The sequence below is a fragment of the Lipophrys pholis genome, assembly GCF_963383615.2.
Source record: "Lipophrys pholis genome assembly, chromosome: 4".
Lineage (NCBI taxonomy): Eukaryota > Metazoa > Chordata > Actinopteri > Blenniiformes > Blenniidae > Lipophrys > Lipophrys pholis.
The window spans coordinates 19,717,798-19,723,797 of record NC_137637.1 but is presented as its reverse complement, the minus strand read 5'-3'; positions in this window follow the sequence as shown (position 1 = coordinate 19,723,797).

The window sequence follows — 6,000 nt, the reverse complement described above, 5'->3', positions numbered from 1 at the left end:
TATTTAAACAGTATTACTGTGTCTGTATATATTTTCAATCATTTGAATATGTTTTCATTTCAGAAATCAAGCCACCGTGATGCTTTCTTTTGTTGTTCTTTAAAATTGTTGGACATTTTATTTTATTTTATTTAAAAAAAAACTGAACAGGAGCAAAGAAAGTCTAAACTGTACCAAAACATTTGTTTCCCTGTTTTTTCCCCCTAGTGTCACGATTTAAAGGAAGAAAAACTGTGCTTGTGTGCTTGTGTGTGCGTGTGTGTGCGTGTGTGCGTGTGTGTGTGTGTGTGCGTGTGTGTGTTAAATGTTAGAATGAAGCCCTCCCCTGCCTGGCCACACTTCACCTCCTAATCGGATGGAGTGTACATAATCTCAGATTGATACCACTGAGAAAAAAAAATGGATGAAGAAAATTAAAAATAAACAAATGTATGCATTAAATAAAGTATAATTTGTTGTTTTTCTCTGAAGAATTCCATCAAAAATTACTTGACACTTTTATTTCTTCTTCTTGTCATTTGTAAAACAGTACTACATTGACAGCTGTTCAAACTCAGCAGAGCATTAACGTATCTCAGCGTTGCTGTTTGCTGTGCATGCAGCACAGTTTGAACGTAGATAAAAAAGAAGAAAAAAGAAGAGCGAGTTGAAGCTCATTAGCCTGAATGAGCAGATCCGAGTTGATGCACGCAGCAGCAGATACACAGCATGTTGTGCTGTTTTCAGTGAGTCAGTCCACCGTCTGGAGGACGGCCTACTGCCTCAGCCACAGACACGGAGAGGAAGAAGGGAAAAGGGAGGAAGACAGAGCGAGGGAACGAGGGGAGAAACAGAGAAAGATGTCAGTATGGCTCTTAGTAAATGTATTTTGTGACTCACAGGGTCTGCCTGGACCTCAGTGCTCTCCATGCTGTTGGGACTCGCGGCCTTCACGCCCACCCATGCAGCCCATGAGACACGTGCACATCGATTTATCCTTGCGAATCTACGCACATGGACTGAGAAGCAAAGGCATTAGTGTACAAATCAAGACTGAAACACTCAAACAAACAAATGCTCAAACAAGCACTCATATGCCTGTACCTAACGCTGACTCTGTCCAAATGAGCTGAAATATGTATAAATATGTTCAGAGGTTCAGACTCAGGTTTGTGCTAAACACTAGTTTGCCCTGCCAAGAATAACCTCTTTGTGTGTCGCTCTGCACCCTGGCTCACCTTGCACAAGTATATGGTACTAAGTTTCTGCTTAGTATTCATGATGTATCCCTGCCAGCAAGTGTGTCTTTGTGTGTCTGCATGTGTGCTTGTGGGTCTGTAATAGGCTTAGGATGGGGTCTCTCCAAAAACCAAATGTCACAGGGATTTAAGCGTCAAGAGTGAGTTTCCTCCCAGCTGACTAATGGAGAAGTTCACTAAAAGCACAAGATTAAACAGAAAGTTTCAACTTTCCAAAAAACATCCAGCCAGTTTCCATTTTTTCTCCCTGTGGCAACATACCCATGATGCCGAGCTGAGGTTTAAAGATAAGCTGTAGGGCATGCGGCAAAACCTGCCTGGGAGACAGACTCAGGTAAAGAGGCAGAAGGGAAAAATGAGCAAGATGAGTAACCTGAAAGTACTGGTAGATCACTACCTATCTATCTATCTATCTATCTATCTATCTATCTATCTATCTATCTATCTATCTATCTATCTATCTATCTATCTATCTATCTATCTATCTATCTATCTATCTATCTATCTATCTATCTATCTATCTATCTATCTATCTATCTATCTATCTATCTGTCTGTCTGTCTGTCTGTCTGTCCATCCTTGCTTTCTACTACAGCCACCTGTGGCTCGGCTCATTCAGTTTGTGTTCATGTTTGTTTTGCACTCTCTGGCCCACCCTGTTGGTCACAGTGTGTCAGTGGACCTCACTGATGTTTGTTGCTGGGTTTGTGTTTATGAGTTGATGCTTGTATTGTCTGGTTTGTTTACCCCTCCTGGTGGCCAGTCTCTGTATCACAACACTCCTCGACCTCCGAAGGCCTGCAGGACGTCTGCAGCATCAACTTCCAATAACTAAAGGGAGCTTGTATTGGAATAGCTATCTGATATCCAGCCGGCTCGAAGAGCTGTGGTACTGCGCAGACTCGTTGTGTATATTTTTTTAATGATTGCCTGATATGCAGCATTTTCGTTCTCATGAAAATGCTCCGGGCTGCAAATGATCAGACAGCTATCCCCTCCAATGTTTATTTCAAATGAAAAGTTTAAAAGTTTTGAATATATTTCTGAGGAACGTCATGTTTACATGGACCTTTAGTACCACTAACCTTATTGTTTTTATAAACACAAGTGGTTTAAATTAGGATTCTAATGCAGTTAGACTCAACTGGCCAATCATTTGCTCAGTTTTGCTCCAATAGTCCTTCCCACACTAACAGTGGCTGCCTTTATTGTTTTCTCCTAATTACAGCAGTCAGGACTGAAGCATTTAAGTGGCGAGCAGTTTGCCATCAGAGGTCACAGTGAAAGTTGGTGTAGCTTCATTGGACACTGTAAATATTTCTCTTCATCTGGGTACACAAAACATCCAAAGACAAGGGACATTGCAGTTAACTGAATTAGTCTGAATAGGTCCCCTCAAAACAAAGGTGTTGACTTTTGACTTTTCTCAGCTATTGTATTGAAGTGCATTATATCGTGCTGATCACACTGCTGTTGTATTCAGTAGCTACTCTACGGAGTTGGATGTTGTTGAAGACGGGTCTCAGTTTAGTGGAGAACCTTGGTTTGATTCTGGGCTACTGGTCTATCTGTGTAAAGTGAGCATGTTCTCCCTGTATATACATGGGTTTTCTCCAGGTGTTATGTCTTAATCCCACTGTCTAAAGACGCGCTTGTTTGCTTAACTGGTGCTTGCCTGTAGGTGTGAGTGTGACCTGTTCAGGGTGGTCACTGGATTCTGCATGTGGTTGGGATCAGCTGATTCCACCTACAACCCTGATTTGGATAAATCAGGAGTAGATTAATGGATTAAGTGGCCGGTTGTTTCTAGAGTAGATATTTGAACTCTATCTTTGTGTATGGACATGCATTGGTATAATGGTTAGCGCTGCTTGTGAAAATGTCACAGGTTGGAGTCCGGGCCCAGCAGCCCTTCAGTGCAGTTTGCATGTTCTCTCTGTGTAAGCATGGGTTCTCTCCTTTACTCCGGTTTTCTTCCAACATCTAAAATTATGCATTTGAGGTTTATTGGTGACTTGATATCAATTATAGATGTAAATGTGCGTGTGATTGCCTCTGTGTTTAGCTTGCTTTAATGAGATATCATTGGCTCCAGCCCCCAATAAAGTGGTATAGAAAATATACGGATGGCTGTTGATGTATATGAAAGAGAGTAAACAATTTGGCGTAGGACAGTGTAATAAGTATTTTATTGCATTTTATAATGCCATTGTCAATAATTAGTACAGATTACATGCAACTAGACCTACTGTACAGTTTTTTTATTGTCTGCATGGACAGACACAAGAAGATTCAGGTTACAAATACACAGATATATGTGTGTGTTTTTATACAGCATGAAGGAAAGGGCAGTGACTGGCATTACATGGCTACCCGGGGTGGAGGGTCAGAGGGCTGGGCTCCACTGTCTGTCGAAAGCCACCACCCAGTCCCTGTTCCCGCCTCTTCCTCAGGTCACACTTTCAAATAACAAGAAACATAACAAAAACCAAAGGATAAAGAGAGGTAAACAGGTAAACTGAACTAAAAAAACAATACAGAGAGTCACTGCTGAAAATGTACACACATTCCTAAGGTTTAACCAGAGGAGAGTTGAAGTGGTAGTTCCATCGGATTCTGGCTGTCTATTTGATAATACCGTTCGGCAATGCTCCACTTTGAGAGTCCCTTCCCCCTCACGTGACACCTCAGAACTGTCCAATCACACGTCAGGATTTTTGCTCCCTGTGTCCTTTGAGTCAGTCACCAGCCAATGGGATGCAGGCTGCTCCTACAACACCGTTGCGTAGATGTATGACAGAGATATCAGCTACCAGCAAAGGTGATCAGTGAAGTCGATGGAGAATTTTGGAAGTAGCTTGGCTTTTGTTTGGTTGCGGCATTGGTTTGGTTACAGTTTGGTTACAGTTGAGGAGATTTTGGACTCAGCAATGTTTGCTTGCAATGCCTTTGGTAGTCAGAGGATGAGCTGCATCTCTGAGAGCCATTCCACATTTTGGTATTGAGACTACGCAAGAGGGAGGAGTATCAAAAATGCAACAGTATCAGTGTTTGATCTGCCTCTGTGGGACGGGGAGATGAGGTTTGTGGCTGGTCACCACCTGCCAGGTGTTTGACTCAGTGACACCCCTCATGGCACCTGCAGATGATTGACAGCTCTGCGGTTGGGAGTTCAGCACAGGAATGACAGGGGTCAGGGGTCACAGGAAGGGGTCACAAGGAGCAGGGACACATATTGGCACCTGAAAGGACCAACAGCAATACCTTTCTAGAGCTCCACATTTTTTAAAGCAAGAGAGGGGCTACATATTCTTACATTTTTTTTTTCCTCTTTCTCGTTTTCTTTTCAGAGGTTTTGGTCCTGTCTTTGAGAAAAAAAGTCCTTCTGAGGTATCAATACATAATGAAGAAACTTTTTTACTTTGTTTTCCGTTTGTTGTTTTTTTTTTCTTTCCTTAAAAATGCATAAATGCAGTACAGAGACAAAAAAGTATCAAAATAGACCTAGCTAAGATAAATATACAAACAGGTGTTACCTAAACCACTGATCTAACTTTAATTCTTTTCATTTTTTAGAGATAATACACTTAAAAAATCAGCGTCCCAGACGTTTCAAGAACCAAAAAAAAAAAAAAAAAAAAATGGAAACAAATAAAAACAAAACTATTAAACCAAGATACCTGCAGCACTTAATATGATAAATACATATACTTCAGCATTAGCGGTACAGTATAGGAATCAGAGCTGAAAGCTTTACAATAGCTAAACAGATGCGGAAACAGAACAGAAACCCCAAAAGAGAAGCGAAAAATCAAAGGACAAAATGGGAAAGAATGCCCTGGAGAGATAAGCCAAGCATTAATATACAAGAATACATCATGTTATGCCAAGCTGGAGAAAGAACAGAAGTGTTACATGGTGACCTGTGAACAATCTACATCTTTATAAAACAGCTTTGTTTACAGGTGTACCTTAAAGCACAAGTCAGAGATCATCTATGTACTGTATGCAGCAGTTCCTCTTGGTTTGGATATTACTAGTAGTAGTGATGAGTTTCATTATGTGTGTCTGTCCTCTCAACGTCTCTGCAAGTGTTTTGGTGAAGGGGGTGCTGCTGTGTTGTGGGTCTTTGGATATCTGGATGGTCAGAGCTCTGTTTTGCACTAACCCATAGCCCTGCTTCTGCGCTCCTGTTGTACCCCTGCGTGTGTGTACGTGCGTGTTGATGTGTGTTAGTGTGCGATGTTGGCACCGGTATTCCCATCACGACCATCTGACAGCATCCCTGCAGCAAAAAAAAACCAACAACCTTTTGCTGTTGATGACCAGCTCCTCATTGGCTGAGAGCCTGATCATGAATATGCAGACGTTCAGTCGAAGCACACAGTGGAGAGGCTGTTCACGGAGCTCGGTGCTAATCAGGTGCAGGAATAGAGTTAGTTTTGAACACGGCTGCTAGAAAACTGCTCATATATCGCGAGCACTTCACAACACATTTCGAGACGTAGAGAGTGCTTTCGATGCGTTTTAAGGAGAGGTAGTCATTTTTAATTCTATGGAAAATGAAACGTCTCTTATGTTTTTGGGCTCGAGCAGATGTGTCAGGGAGTCCAGATCACCAAATAGCTTTCTTTTTTTTTTTCCTTTATTCCTGTGTTATGTGTGTTGTTTTGTGTGCGTGTGTGGGTGTGTGTGTGTGTGTGTGTGTGTGTGTGTGTGTGTGTGTGTGTGTGTGTGTGTGTGTGTGTGTGTGTGTGTGTGT